General features: G+C 44.5%; 1 protein-coding gene across 2 annotated transcripts in view; it reads right to left on the bottom strand.

Annotated features, from left to right (window-relative positions):
• Nucleotides 1-16,871, bottom strand: part of SEPTIN11 (septin 11) — a 92,633-nt gene that overhangs the window by 50,566 nt on the left and 25,196 nt on the right. The gene's annotated exons all lie outside the window — the stretch shown is intronic.

Below are 16,871 nucleotides of genomic sequence, written 5' to 3'. Positions count from 1 at the left end.
GTGATCCTTTGAATGAGGGGGTACCCCTTACACATACAGAGCAGCTGCTGGGCAGAGGCAGGGTGGGAGGCGAGTTAACCCTGGACAGCAAGCCTGCTTTCTGAAGAATATGGGTTGGTGTCCAGGCTGGCTGGGAATTATGGGAGCTGCAGCTGGACACATCTGGAGAGAACCAGACTGGGGAAGGCTGACTTATATGATGCTCTGCTCTGCTCTGCTATGCCGTGCCAGTTTTTACCATAAGAGGTAAATACCTGTGGAGGGAGGGGAGAAATTCTGGACACTTATACCTTACTGGTTATACTGTTATAGAGTTGCTATTCCCAGGAGGGTCTCATATTTTCTATTACAGCTTCACAAGCATGGGGGTGGGGGGAACCATAGGATGGAATTCCAAAGGGTCTTCCAAAGGTGGAATTCTTCCCTCCCTCTCCCCCCACGTATTAAGGAAAACAGGAAAGCAAAATTCATCAGAAAGAACATAGGCGCAAGGGAATAAAAACGGAGCGGAGCCCAGGGAATCCGCAGTTCTGTTGCAGCCATCCAAAAAGCACACATGGAAAGTCGACCATGTGACTGGCAGCCACGTCTGGAGTTACTCTCCCCCCTTCGGTCTGCTATTTATAAAACACACCAGGCTGTGCTAACCGGAGCTAATAAATTGAAACGGCACAACTGTGCCCCAAGTCATCTGCTGTCCTTCAGCAGGCCCTGAAGGAAAATGAAAGGGCACTGAATTCCTCCAGCTGAGAGAAGGACAAGCACCCTTCCCTGCAGCCCTGGGGGGAAGTTTAAGCCATGGGGGGTCCCCATGGCTTAAACTCAAGCCATGGCAGGGGAGCAACATACCAAAATATTTCCACCCCTCGCATTCTGGACTCAGCCTCACTTGTTCCTCCGAAGCCAGCTTTGCAAAGAAGTCTACACAAGTTGCTAGCCCAGAAACCATTTTTTAAAACTGTCTCTATTAGTCATTCCAGATATAATTGACAGCTGAAAGCAAAGATTCATTTGTCTACCAGGTTAAAACTCATTCCTTGTCCTGCTTGCCTGGAGAAAGTTTGACTCACTGCAAGTTTCCCCTGTGGACTTGCTAAAGCCAGACTCCGGACATCTTCCCAAAGTGGCAAAATATTTTATTTTAATTGAAATGATTCCAACAGGCTTTTAAAAAAAATGATGGCAGTGTATTCAACAGGATGGAAAACCTATCAATTCCTGATTTAATCAAGAATTCTGGGTCCACAGCCAGGAGGCTCAAGAGATTTTCCAAGTCTTGCACAAACAGGAACTACAAAAGGAAGTCATATAAGAATTCACTTCTGCTCTAAATAAAGTGACAGAAAGCATTTAAAGCTAGAATGATTAAGAGCATACAGAAGAACAAGCCCTGCGAAGGAAGAGGCAGCATGGTTTCTGTATGGGGAAGTCTCTCCTCCCCAGCATCCTTAGAAATCCTTAAGAAAGTGTAACAGACGGGCACATGGAGCAAGACAATGATACCTAGTTGTATTTTTCAGATTCCACCCAACTCTTCAGTATGAGGATTGGACGCTAGTACCAAGGGGTGAGACGAAGGCAGCTGTTAGACGGAGGCTAACCTAAAAGAGGGTTGGCAAGCCATAAGTGGAGGGGGGGGAGAGAGAGAGTCCAATCACATGGGAAGAATGGAGAGGATTGTTGACTCCTAAAGTCAGTTTTCAAGACTGCAACAGATACTCTGATTCGCATCCCCACAGACGTCCATGCTGAATTTGTGCACTTGTTAAGTTACATTGCTTTTCCTGGCTCCTTCTGCAGCTTGTACTAATTTTAAAAGATGCCACATAGACAAAGTTTACCAAGCCAACCAGTGAGCACAATACGAAAAACTAACACAGCAAGCTCTCGGTTTGATTTAAGTTCTTCCCTTCAAAGAAGCCATTCTTCCTCTACAACTCCCCCTGCCAAGCAAATCTTAAAGTTGTAAGCTTATTCCTCTCTGTAAGACCCTCAGCTTAAAGAAAACCTGTTACAATAATTTACTGGCTGATGGGAAAGTCGTGAGCCAGTTATAGCTGGTGGAAAATTAGCCAACAATCCTACAATACATGAAAGCCAGCATCTGAAATTAATCGAGTCACTTCGGGTACCGCTACGTGTCTGATTTCCAAGAAGCGTGCTTCCTTTTGAAAAACTGAGCCTGTCACAATGGCTTCGAACAGATCCGTATGTATGTATTGATAGTTCCGGGATGCACAATCCGACTGGGGACTTGTACAAAATGTGCAACAATTATTCATACCTGTAGCGCTGTCTGTAATCCTGAACAGGAAGCAGACGGCTTAATTTTGGATGCTAAAGCACATGCAGAACACAAAAATGGTTTGCTTTGCAAAAGTCACACATCTGCCTTTGCAGCTCAGTGCCCAAATATGCAACACGTGGGAGGACAGAAATGCCCTCAAAAATAGACTGGCTTTGCACACCCTCAATTTCCATGTTGACTCTGAAAATGTGGCAAAGGGGAAGCAAAAGAATAACAAACGCATGGCACAGAAGAAATGTATGTAATGTACTAGATAAATTCGGAGAGTGGGCTGGTGAGATAAGCAAATCTTGTTACGCTCACTTGGAAGAGGAAAAGAGAGCTCAGTGCTTCTGACCCACCCAAACATTCATTACAAGCTTGGGGGGGGGGGAGGGAGCAAAGCCATGGATTTAAGCCCCTCCCCTTGGAGTACTCCCAAGGGGAAGTTAATAGCCCTTTGTCCCACTTCATCTTCAGAGCCTGCATTTTTGTATCTTCATTTTAACCAAGCGCCGCTCCATGAGACGGCTGCTTAGACCAAGCGCAGATCTTCAAGGCAAACTGTTTGGCTAAAAGGTCAGTTCGAACTCCAAGCAGTAATAGCACCACTTATGCCAAGAAACAACATAGAAAGGCTATTTCCCTTCCTTACAGTTTTTCTCCAAACCGCTAACATTTCTATTTGGAGTAGAAGTGACTAATGCGTATAGCAGCTCTCATGTCACAAATTGCTAACCAGCAGAAAGCTGAAGGCTCTTTTCCTGGTGAAGAAGGGGTGGGAAGAGGGAAGATAAGAACCATGTGTGTGCATTCCTGCAAGTCTTGTAAAGCTAGCAAGGGAGGGGGGGGGGGGGGAAAGGGCGCACACAATGCGACAAACAAGTATGAAGAACTTCCAAAGGCACACACCAATCAAAACCAGATGCTCTTCCCCTTCCACAGAGCCCGTGCTGAATTGTCAGTCTGAGCTGCTGCATTCAAGTGGATAAGGAGGAGTGTAAATCAGTCATTTGCAAGACTTTCTCCTGGAAATGCCAAATTGCTACAACTCCCCCCCCCACCCCCGCTTGTCGCCTGTCGCAACTCCTAAGGAGCCCAGGGGAACGGGAGGAAACGCCATCGCCCAAGCCGCGTTCCTCTTTGGCTTGCATGCTTGCTCACTTCCTTGCTGGCTCTCCCAGCTTTGGAATTAGAAATGTTAGGCCGAGTGAAGTGCGCGGGACTCTGGATGCAAAGATGCCAGAAAGGTCTTGATGCTGCTGCTGTGAGGCCCATTTGAACAGGCATATTCTCCCCTTTAAAACGCCGAGAATTCTAGTTGGGTTTATTTCTTTAAATCCACTCCACTTTAGCCTCTGAAAGCTCTGCATAGGCTTACAAGTAAAAGGAAACAATAACAAGTTATTGTTCAGCTAAGAAAAATCCTAGCCCTAAGGCTTCTGTCCATGAGTGCTTAATCCGGTCCTGCACCAGAGCTGCTGCTTCCATTTTCTTTGTCAGAGTGCAAGTGTGTCATTTACACATGGGTTTTTCTCGGGGGGGGGGGTCTCTCCCTCCGTTCCCCTTGTTCTACTGCACAACCCCTCAGCCAGCACTGGGATGCAGCACAATGGCCAAATGAAGGCGCCTGTGTGAGCACAATAGCTAACCAATAGCTGATTATCCTTATTTCTTTTTTAGAAAAAGTGCAAAAATGGCTACCAAACGCAGAAGAGGCCCTGTAGGAGAAGGATGTGTGCAAAGCTCCTGCAGACTGAACTGAATAGAAATATTCTACTTTTTTGCGTCCAATGTGGGCACATCAGGCTATAAGTGACCTCCATAGTATTTGATCCACAGCAACCGTTTCTTTATCCTTCCATTCAAGGTTGATTCTTCTGAGGTCCTTTTGGAATGTTTGATGCCAGGTCTTTTTTGGTCTTCCTAACCTCCTCCAAACACCTAGTAGTATCCAGTTAATTGCAGGGCATTGTTAATTAGCAGGGCATGGTTAATTCATGTGGAGCACACCTCCAGCAAAATCCATTCTTCGTTCTGCTATCAACTCAGAGTCTTCGGTGCCACGTCTTTGTAACACTTCCTCATTTGTAATTTGGTCCCAGTATGTAGTGCACAATATCTTTCTAAGGCAACATTGCTGAAAGGTGTTGAATCAAATATCGTGAGAGCACAAAGGATGTCTTCTGTGAGAAAGCCCTGAAACATCTGCAGCAGCACAACTACCCCACAAATACCCATTTCTAAAGCCTGGCTTTATACCCAGCTTCAGACTTGAGCCTGATAGCAGGACCAGCCCAAGGAATCCTGCTGCTTGAGGCCGGAAGGACAATGCCACCCATGTCAGTATGAAGAGGACTCAAGGATGGCCGGGTATTTTAGCACCTGAAGTCAAAAACCGCACAGCTACTTCTCACTGGAATTAGCAAAATGACAATAATAATGTGTGACATGACTAAGAATTTGCTTCCCTTTCCAAACACCCAAACTGAGCTGCCTGCGTCCTCTGCCTAATGGTAGGACTGGCCTTGGTATTGACCTTCCCTGAGAAGCATGATCTGCAGCCAGAGAGAAGCCGCTGAGAAGTCCATGTTTCTCATAGCTCCTCATTCTCTTTGGGGTCCTGCACTGAGCAGATGGAGACTGCAGCCAAGAAGTTAAAAGATTCTTAGTCCTTGGGAGGAAAGCTATGGCAAATCTAGATAGTATACAAAAAAGCAGAGATATCACCCTGCTGACAAAAGTTCATATAGTCAAAATGGTTTTTCCAGTTGCAATGCATGGCTGTGAAAGCTGGACCTAAAGGAAGGCTGAGCGCTGAAGAACTGATGCTTTTGAATTGTGGTGCTGGAGGAGACTCCTGCGAGTCCCTTGGACTGCAAGGAGATCAAACCAGTCAATCTTAAAGGAAATCAACTCTGATGGCTCTTTAGAAGGCCAGATACTGAAGATGAAATTCAAATACTTTGGCCACCTACTGAGAAGGAACAAGTCATTGGAGAAGACCCTGATGCTTGGAATGCGCTCCCCAGAGAGGTTCACCTGCCACCGAGGTTATATGTTTTTTAGCGCCAGTCAAGACCTTTTTATTTACCTGGTATTTTAAAGTTTAAATATTTTAGTTATGTTTTTATCCTCAGTCATGAGTTACTATGATGTATTTCTTGGGTGATTTATTGTAAGCCGTCCAGTGACGTACAGTAATGGACTGGTTAGGAATACTCCTAATAAATAATGCTGGCAACTATTGACAGCAAAAGGAGAAGGTGGCTGGATGGAGTCACTGGGGCAGTGGGTGTGAGCTTGGGTGGACTCCGGGGGATGGTGGAGGGCAGGAAGGCCTGGAGGAATGTTGCCCATGGGGTCGTGATGGGTCGGACACAACTTTGCGACTAAAAAACAACAAACTGAGCAGAGGGCTGGACCTGACAGCCCTAGTGGCCCCTTCCAACTCTACCATTCCATACTTCAAAAATATTGGTGGGAGCAGGATCAGCTGTGCAGGGAAGGGTTAAGAGCTTGCTAGCCTTCCAGTTCCCCAGAAATGACAAGTTAGAATGGCATAAACTTGTAATGCAGGTATGCCATTAGCTGATTCATTCAAGACGTAGCTCGACAGAGGCCCATCACAATGGCTCAGTTGAAACACAGCACCGAGCTATGGCTAGGTGCTACTGTATGTGTGTGTTTGTGTGTACCTTCCTCTGCTCAGACACTTGGACTCCTTTCCAGTCTGGCAGTAAATCATAACTTCTCATGACTTCTGAACCGGCTCTGTGTTCAACCACAGCTGTGCTTGCCCTAATCAGAGAGTTGGACCCCATTCTAACAGACCTCCCTGCTCCGGCACTGACCTCAGGAAGCTCTACTGAGCCCCACTCTGGTTTCCAACATCTTACCAGGTGTACTGGAATATGTTTTTAAATTTATCTCTGAAGGCTAAAATATACTTTAAAAAAGAAAAATGCACTTATCTGGATGCTGAATTGCTCAGGGGCTGTATCAAATTTCACATTTGTCCTGTATGTCTGTACACTCAAGGGATATGCAGTAAAGACAGCATCAGTGAAGAACGACAGACTGGAAGGATCAAGGTTGCATTAAAGCAGGTTGATTCCTAAAATCACAGCTATTGTTTGAGCCATTCGTTGCAGTCCACATGGGGGGAAGCCCTGCCTTGCAGACAACAAAGGGGAAGGCGGAGGAAGAGAAATTAGCACCCTACTGTATTGCTAGGTAGAAGCAACAATGAATTGAAGCGATTCCTGATGGACATGAAAGAAGAAAGTGCAACTGAACATTAAGAAAACAAAAGCCACGACTATAGAAGAATCACACAACTTTAATGTCAACAATGAAGAAACAAATTGTCAAAGATTTTTCACGTCTTGGCACAGTCATCAGTCCAGAGACTGCAGCCAAGAAATTAGAAGAAGAGCAGCAATGAAGGAACTGGAAATGATAATCAAGTGTAAAGAAGTTTCACTGGAGAAAAAGGTCAAATTCATCAGCGCGATACAATATTGCACTCCCAACCACTATATCTGGGTGTGAACGCTGGACAATGAAACAAGCTGCCTGGAAGAAAATGGATGCATTTGAAACCTGGTGCTGGAGGAGAGCTCTGCAAATGCCTTGGACTGACAGAAAGATGAACTAGTGGTGCCTAAATCAAAGCAAGCCTGAACTTGCTCTGGAAGCAAAAGGGATAGAACAGAAACTGCCATACTTCAGGCACCTCCTGGAAGACAATCATGGTAAGGAAAGTCAAAGAAAGAAAAGGAAGGGCAGCTACGAGATGGCTCAGTTCCATAAAGGAAGCCATGGCCTTGAGCTTCCAAGAGCATTTTGGAGGGCGCCGTAAGTCAGAAAGGACTTGACATCACAGAACAACAACAGGTAAAGGCGCCAACTGCTCAGGAAGAATAAAAGGACTTTTTCCAAATATGTCAAATAGATGTTGGAAATGTAAACACAAACCTGGTACTTTTTATTATTTGTGCTGGACCTGCGTTAAGGCAAAAAAATATTTGGTTAAAATACACAAATGGCTTGAGGAATGCTGCATAAACTGTTAATATTTAAACCTGAAGTCTTTCTATTAGGTATTGTTCCTGATAACTTTGATAAACAAGCTATCTATTTGACTTTACATATAATTACTGTGGCGAAGATGCATTTGCCCAACATTGGAGAAGCCAAGAGCCACCTCCTGAAGAGTTGATTTTAAAAAAGATCTTGGATTGTGCGGAGATGGACAGATTGACTTTGTCTCTGAAGGAGAAAGAAGAGACATACTTCTATCCAACTTGGAATATTTTCTATCATTGGTTAGAGAAATGGGACTGTGCGTAAAACTGAATATGGTTGTTGAATGCAAAAGAGAGAGAGAGAGAGATGTCGACCCAGTATGTCTGATGTCCTGAATAATTGTTGTTTTTAGTTTTGGGTTTATGGAGAAAATAATAAAACTTGTTAAAAAAGGAATAAAGGGGCTAGACTGTGTCTTGCCAGCAACATAATCTGCTCAAAAGGGGAAACCCCAAGGTGTGGGGGTCCTGGTGTTCTACATAAAGGTGTCCATCTAAAGCCATACCTGATCCAAGTTCATCCGCAGCTCATGCAAGCACAGCTGAACTACGCCAGCACTGGAACAAGCGGGCTCTCCTTTTGTCCCTGGCCACGACAGAATGCAATTAAGGTTGCCAGGATGCAACCCTGAGGGCAAGTGTCTATGCTAGAGCAGACATTCAGATCGTCTTTGCTAGCCCCATCCATTTTCCCGACACTGTTTTCCCCACCCTCGGTGCCATTTTTTCCCAATTCTAGAAGGCTGAACTGCTTCTCTGAAAGTGTCATTACTGGCCACCAGAGCTTTAAGTTAAACGATGCTGATATTGCTTGGATTTCAAGCCTCACCCCAGTTTCTCCAAAATGGGATTCAGTGCTCAGGCAGGAAACAGTTTCGCCAGTATCCTCGGCTGCTTTTCTCTATTCCTTCCCCAAGAAGTGAGCAAGATTTAATGCCTGCACGACCCATCGTTGCTTGTAGGGGAGATGAAAGTGGACAGAATGACCAGAGCAAAGCAAGAATCGTGCTCCAGACCCCTAAAAATGCAACAGAACTACCCGTGTTGCTTTTATAAGTCACAGTGATTGCTAACCAGGAAGCTCTTCTGAGAGTTTTCAAAGGCATTCACAAATACTCCATAGAATTGTCACAGGTGAAACGCTGCCCAGCAAAAGGTTTAAATGTAACTTCCTTGCACCAGACCGTGGCTCTGTGGTTAAACTGCTTGCAGAGTCATTTTTTAAAGAAACCACACTGAATTAGCATGCAGACCTCTTCTTGCAACTTGGTGCCCTGCAGCTGTTTGGGATGACAACTTCCCAGCGTTCTTGAACATTGGTCTGGGTGTTAGAGGCAGCTGTGAACTGACAGCCAGATAAACTGGACCAGTGGTTTTCAACCTTTCCACAGCTGTGGACCGGCAAAAACAGGAAAACCACCCCAGGGACCGCTGAAGCAGAAACAAAAAGCACCATACACATAGTATAATATTCTGTGCATTCATTTCCAAAGACAATACCACCCCCCGCCAAAAAAAAGAGAATTCTCCAAACCAACCAGAAACTGAGCAACAAAAAAAGAACAAAATACCAAAATCAGCACAGAGTGGCTCCCACGGAGCCCTCTCTCCCCTCCCTGGTGGCATCAGCGCAAAAGCAAGACCAACTGAGGAAAAGGTGGTGGAGCACAGTCAGCCCCCACAGCAGTTTGGGGTTAGCGGGATGCACCCACATGGACTGGCAGGAAATCTGGCACCAGTCCGCAGACCAGTGGTTGAAAGCCACTGGATTGGGACAGGCTGGTATCCAGTTCTTTAGCCACTGGCTGTACACTGACTTAGAAGTTAAGCTACATTGAAATCAATGGGAGTTACCTTGTATTGTATGTATTTTAATGGGTCAGATTAACCTTAACCTACAGAATTTCATCTATCAATTTTAGAAGGAACTTCAGAGGCCAGGCTTTAAAATAAGTTGCAAAGGTTACTTGCCCACAAACATTTCTATGAGCCTGTCAGCTCCCGCATGCTTATGTTAGCGGTGTCAAGTTTATGACATACTAAAATCTGTTAGTCTTTAAGGTGCAGTGAAAACATAGCTTTGGTTTTGAGTCACTTGAAGACCCACACACAGGTTACATCACTATAGTTCTTTTCCAGTGTACAAAAGCAGCCCATAGACAATTCATATTCATCCTGGATGAGTGGCTATTTTAAAACTGTCATAATCGCAATGACCCCCCCACTACTTTAAATAAAGTGCTATTATGTGCAGGAGCAATCTGTTAGCATTAGCTGAAATCTTTGTGCACTAAATTGTATTTTAAGCTTTTCAAGCCACAATGCTGAGCTTTTGCAGACATGAGGAGAAAAATATATTAGCTGCACATCAGAGAGTTTTCCCAGCTGCGAACATTGCTCACATGAGAGGCAGAGTCATACTCAACACTTAAGTAGGTTGGGAAGGGGACCACAACCCATAATATCATTCGAAATGTTCATTCCTCCTCTCTCTTGGTGCTGTGTTAAATAGAGGCATAAGTGTTCTGGAATTCCACCAGCACCAAGCGACACACACTAAAAAGGAAACACAAAACCCAAGTATTCTTTTCATCGGCTAAGAGAAACAGAAATGTTCCCATCATTTCCCCACATTCTGTGCTCCCAGGGGATGCATTTGATTATATTCCTCTTTAAGTATAGCACTGATATTTAGGCCATAAACAACATTCCAAAAGTGGTGGTATAGAAGCCCATGAGACACTCCAGAGTGGTAGATTGTCATGAAGGAACCATAATAAGGGGGATAATTAAGTATCTGCACAAAAGCACAATGAATGCTTCAGTTTGGCGTACACAGGCAGCACAAAGGAGAGGAGAGGGTGACTGCCAGTATGGGCTGCAGTGTAACATTCCCCTGCATTAAAAAAAAAACACCACCTCCACCACCCTGTCCCTGCTAATAAAAATCAAGGGTGGCAGGGAAGAACCTCATTCACCTGAAGAACTAGATTTCTGTTTGCAGGAGTCAGGTAATTATGCAAACATGGCATTCCCCACTTGCAACCTCAAGCAGTACCTTGCACGCTACCATGTCAAGATTCCAGTACCTCATTTTGTAGCCTGTGTCATCCTCTGCGGAAGTGAGAAGGTCTAGTCACTTGTATGCCAGCTAATGCCCCCCATGCCCCCCCCCACGAGGTCTCTCTTTTCATCTGGAAGCAGTCCAGGCTATTTAGAAATGAACTTTCTTAGCACAGATATATTTTCCACTCCCAGCCTGTGCTGCCGTGTAGCCTTTCCCCAGCCTGCTTTCCATAGACAAAAGCTGGACTATGAGTCACATCATCCCCAACTGGCATGGCCCCCAGGTTGGGGGAGAGATGCTGTAGGTGTGCATACCTATGGACCAGGTATCACTCAGCAGAGATTACTAGGGCTGAGAATCCACACTGTGACCCTCACAGAATGGCTTCGGTCTAATCCTGCTTCTCTCATAACAAAACAGGGTCCCGGCCGTGACTGGCATGTCTCTTTGAGCACATCGGGGGACTCACAGAAGAGTCGAGTCGGAAGGGGCCAGGAAGGCCACTGGGTCCAACTGCCGCTCAGTGCAGGACTCCCAGGTTAAACCATCCCTCTCAGATGGTGGTCCTGCTGCATCTTGAATGCCTCCAGGGTGGGAGCGCTCATGACCTGTAATGTACATCACTCAGAGAGCCCTAAATTGGGCTATAGGTTGCAATGTATAAATTTAAAAATAAATACATAAATTCACTTCCCCAGGTCATGGGTTCCATTGTCATACTGCTCTAACAGTCAGGACATTTTTCCTGGTATTTAGCCAGAATCTGGCTTCCTGTTGGATTTCCCCTGGAAAGGGGAATAAGAAATGTTACCAATGGAGAATTAGTATAAATAAAACAGCAAACTTCATAAATGACTATTTAGTATACTAAGATCAGTGTACAAGGGGGCTTGTTAAGCCATCTACCCCAACTTGCTGCTCAATTGAGGGAATTCATAGTTCAAGCATCCATCCCCTGCTTGAGGATCTCAAAGGAGAGGAGAGGAGAGGAGAGGAGAGGAGAGGAGAGATCCATCTAGTGCAGTGGTCAGACAGCTGCTCATGGAACACCCACAACTCCTCCCTCTTGCCCATGTTCCCCAGCAACTGGTGTACACAAACATTCTGCCGCTGATACCAGACATCAGGGCCAGTAGCCACTGAGAGCCTTTTCCTCCATGAATTGGTCCAATCCCCTTCTGCAGATGTGCAAATTATTTTATTTTATTTATTTTATTTTCTATGCTGTTTCTATGGTATCCAATAAGGGACAGCCCACCTCTAAGGAAGCATAGGAATTTAGCTTGTTTGTTAAATAGCAGAGCTTGCCGTATTCACATCCCCAAATGCAAACACATTTTGGGGGCAAAGCTAGCATATTCCCAAATTTGCAACTCCATTAGCAAAATGAGTTGGTCAGAAAAATATGCATTTTCAGAATGTAGTTAAAGGAAGAAAGTATCTGGGTTCACACTTTGAAAAAAAAAAACCCAACACCTAAATATGTACTTTTCCTATTTGAACAACAAGCAAACAAATTCGCACTTGGGAGTGAGGCAGGCTGAGCTATGAAATGGAATTCAGACAACCTCACGTTCCACAGATTCTCTCCTTCCCACCCACCACCCCTTTAGGTAATGAGTTCCATGTTCAGATTGCTCTTACCATTAACATGTTTCCAGTGATATTCAATCAAAATCTACCCTCCTGCAGCTTAACCCCACGAGATCCAGTTCCGCCCACTGGGGTGGCACGGAGCAGAGACAAACGTTTGGCCTCTTCCACGTGACAAGGCATTTAGGTATTTGTGGAGTGCCATCCTGGTACAGCCAGGTCAGCCTTCCCTTTCCCAGATTAAGCAGACACAGTTCCTTGCATTTACCCTCATAACATTTATTTTCCATATTCCTGATTGCCTTTGTTGCCTCCTTCTTCTGAAGCTGTCCCAAACTGTCTAACTTCTTAAACTGCAGCATCCAGATCTGCAGAGAAAATACTGAAGACTGGACTAGAGCAAAGTGGAAACATTACTTCCCATGACTTAGAAATGATGGCTTTAGTCACATCCCCTGATAATGCAGTAGCCATGTTTGCTGCAGTGTCACACTGCTGAGCAGATTCAGCTGAAGGCCTGAGATCTTTTTTAAATGCACTACTGCCCAGCCATTAAACCTCTGCATTTGATTCCACCCTGTTCTAAATGCAAAACTTTGTCTCTGTTGAAACTCGTTTTGTTTAATTTCCATTCTATTAAGTTGCTCTGAGTTTTTTCCCTCTTTCAAAGTGTTAACTATTCCTCCCAGCTGCATCATTTGCAATTCGATGAGGATTCTCTACACCCTTTAACAAGAACTATTTTATTTTATTTTATTTTATTTTATTTTACTTTTAAGGTGAAAGAGTGACAGGACAAGAATGAAGAAAACCTCCCTCAGGTTTGCTGGACAAGCAAGCTGAATTGTCAATGAGCACAGAATAGTTTATTGCAGGATAAAAAAACAGCACAGAACACAGAGAACAGTATAGAGAGAGAGAGGGGATGGTATGATGGGAAGTGAAATATTATTCCTCACTCTAAGAACCAGGTACTATAAAAGGGTCCCTGTTTTTAACTATGAAATGTCAGGGGAGGGTTGCTGAGCAGAATTACACATCCCCTCTAAATGGTACCAAATGTTTTTATGCTTCCCACAAAGCCACATCATAAAACATTTCCAAGTAGCCCTGCATCAGCAGCACAGTTACTGAGAAAACCATCTCCTCCTACTTCACACCCTACACAGGCCAGCCGGGTGAAGACTTCTCAGAAGCTGCACTCTTGCAGTTGGTGAAGAGGAAGAGGAAGAGGAAGGCTTTTTAATAACTGGGTTAGTGGCACTGAGTAGCCCAGGAGTAATACAGTTTTTCTTCCTAGATCTGCCTAAAAATTATCAAGCACCCTTCCAAGTATTTATTTATTTTAAATAAATTAAAATACAGCAAAGGAAATTTGAAGCATAGAGGGTCAGAGTATTACTGGTCAGAGTAAGTAGAAGCAAAGGAGAAGGGGTCATTTTTGGTGTTCCCCCCCACCACCAAAAATTAGAATTTGTTGCAGAGGTCTAAGAAAAACTTCACTAAACAAAACTCTGACTCTCCTAGGAGTCTTAGGCTGTTTTGCATCTGGCCACCCCCTTAGCAATTCTGCCACAGCTGCTCCCTAAGCCCACCTGCCAGAAGCCTCAGAGAGCCAGTGTGGCGCAGCGGTTAAGAGTGCAGGACCGAAGGGCGATCTGGGTTCTACCACCGCTTGGCCATGGAGCCAGCTGAATGACTGTGGGCCAGTCACAGACTCTTGGCCAAACCCACTTCGCAAGATTGTTCTTGTAAGGATACGAATGAGAGCAGGAGGAGGAGAATGATGCGGGCTGCTTTGAGTTCAGCGTAAGAAAAAGCAGGATATAAATCTAATAAATCAAATAGTATAAATATTGGTTGCGAACCCAGGATGATAGAAGATAGAAGGTCCTGGTTACCTGAAGGAGCGCTTACATCCATATACGCCCGCCCGCCCCTTGAGATCTGCGGGAGAGGCCCTTCTCCGGGAACCCTCCGTGAAGGAAATTAGGAGGGTGGGTACTCGGAGGAGGGCCTTCTCTGGGGTGGCGCCCAATCTATGGAATGCGCTCCCCAGAGAGGTCCGCCTGGCGCCGTCGGTATTTGCTTTTCGGCGCCAGGCAAAGACCTTTTTATTTAAGCGTCATTTTAATTGTTAATATTATTTGCTTATTTTATTTGGCCAGGGCGACTTATTTTATATTGTTATTTCTTGTATTTTAATTTATGTTGTGAGCCGCCCCGAGGCTTCAGCGAATGGGGCAGCATAGAAATGTTTTAATAAATAAATAAATAAATAAGATAGCTGGAGGTAACTGGCAAGCAGCCAATAACAGGAGCAATCTCCAGGTCACATGTAGTTGACAAGGTTTGGCTGATGGAAGCAGATGTCATCCTGCCCTGGTGAGGTTTTGTAAAGTGCTGACACAAGAATTGGAAGAAAGAGCAAGTAGCGTTTCCACGGGTTTTCCAGGTTCTGCACATAGGCACATATATGTGATCTAGCATGGCCTCTTCTCATTCCTATTTACCTCTGGCTTCAGATTTCACGACTCCTAAGAAGCAAAATGATTTGGACATCTAACTTGTTTAACTTTAAAAAAAATTAAGCTACATTAACAGTGTCTGCATAAAGGGGTTTACAAGGACTTTCCATGCCAGAGTAAATAAACTCTCATTCTGTAATAGCAAAAGGAAGTTTTAAAAATATTTCTACCCTGCACTAACCGACATTAATTATCCATATTCTGACATATAAATATATGAAAGCCAAACATACTAAAAGGAAGGCAAGAGGTTTATGCATATTGTCATCTCGTTTTACAAAGAGGCAGTAAATTCATGGCTCTTGTGGAACTGGAATTCAGGTTTAAGCCAAGAATTTGGTTTCCTGCACCTTGTAAAGCACGTGATGCCTTATGATTTCATGCTGGTTTCTTGTTCTTTTAATCACACCCTGCTGCATTTCAAAACCCTTGTTTTCCATCCATAAAGTTCTAGATGTCAATGAATTTTAATTCTGGAGTACTGTTACTGAATTAACTGGTTCATTCTTGAACTGTAATGCTAAAGACTGCTCATTCACACATGCGACCATGCCTTGATTTGCTACACACACTTTCTAGGTGCCTTCAAGTGACAAGAATAGGAGGAGCCTTAAAATATCTGCGCACTGTCCTCATCTGGATATGTCAGAAACTGTAGAAAGCTAGCAAAGGCTTTTGCCCAACAGCCATGGAGTTAATGAGACACCATAGAGGACAAAAGCTGCAATCAACAGTTATTCTTCAATAACTTGTAAAAGGAAACCAAGTCCTATGTATTCCACACTCCGTACATACTGCATTATCAGGGTGCTGTTCAAAAAAGCCCCAGAGAATATCCTCAGATAAAAACCGGGCTCGAAATACACCTGGAAGACAGAAACGAAGCGGGAGGCAGTTCGAAGGCACGGAAAAACTATCTGCCCAGGCTGGGCATCTTCCTTAGTAGGCAGCATTCCAGCAAACCATGAATCTGGGAGACATGATGCCCAGGGCTGAGTTGGAGAAGAGCTCCTTCACAGACCGGACCAGAGAAGCCTATCCAGACATTCACACACATAACACTGGAAGCCCTGGAAGGCAGCTAGAGTGACACAGAAAGCATGGACAGGTGTTCCCCTACAGATAATCATGTAAATAGGCTTAATAAAACCACAGTCTCTATCTGGTGAAATATTGCAAAAGGGAATCATAATTTCAGCCACTTAAAGGTCAAAGGATACACAAATCAAATCAATGTGACATTGCACTATAAATTCATATCGTAACCCTGGAGGATAAAGATATGTAAAGTAATCCAGTCACAGTAATGCCATCACTGGAGGATTCTTCTCATAAAACCGTAAGATGTTTTGTTTTGCTGGCCACTGTACATTAACAAAGCTTCCTTGCTGGATCTCCTATAAAGCAGCACAACAGCTCTCCATGGCTTAATTTACTGGGGGAATTGTGCCACGCAAAGCTAGCTGCCCCGAGTGCCATTTCTGCAGGATGCTCATAGGTGCCTGGTTTGCTATGGCTTGTCGTGTTGTATGAACTCAGGCAGCATGGGTTGTTTGAAGGTTAGATAACCCTCAAATAACCTATGGCTTGTCTCAGGGTTGTCTGAGGATTATCTAGCCTTCAAACAATCCCTGGTTTCTGGACTGGCACAAGAGAGCAAGCCACAGATGCCTGATACAACATGACAGGTAAACTGAGACACGGTGATCTTTCTCATGGTCATGTGAAACAGGCCATTGTTGTCAGAGGTTTGGAGGTAATACCACATTTTTGGTCTTGAGCTTTACGTTCCTTGTTACAGAGGTGAGGCAAAACAGAGAGTTTGCACTTTGGACAAACCAGAGAAAACCTGGCGGTTCTAAGTTAGCTGAAATATCTCTGAAGCATCGCTGAGACGCAACCGTTCTCTTTGGGAACCTGAGGAGCAGCTGTGTGCGCTGCTTCTTCTTCTGCTTATTTTGGTGCATTAACGGGAATTAATTAGTTGTGCACTCCTATGCAGGTTTATGCAGAAAAGGGATCTTCCCACCTCCCAGCATTCCAATGCGAGCCGGGAGAACTGAAGCATGCTGGGAGTTGTACCACATACTTCTGTCCATGCAGCATAACACTGTGCCTTAAATTTCTCAGAGCCCTTTTTTCAAAAGAAAATTCTCAAGGCAACTTGGAACAGCATTAAAACATACAAAATAAATACAGCAGCAACGATTTGTTTATTAAAATGCATCCCAGAAGGGTGGGTTTGTTTCCAAGGACAGTGCCTAGTGAATTCCAACAAACCCCAAATGCAGGCCAAACTAGGCGTG

This window comes from Varanus komodoensis, unplaced genomic scaffold, assembly GCF_004798865.1.
Source record: "Varanus komodoensis strain SLA01 unplaced genomic scaffold, ASM479886v1 scaffold2, whole genome shotgun sequence".
Lineage (NCBI taxonomy): Eukaryota > Metazoa > Chordata > Lepidosauria > Squamata > Varanidae > Varanus > Varanus komodoensis.
This window is presented reverse-complemented; position numbering and strand designations above follow the sequence as displayed.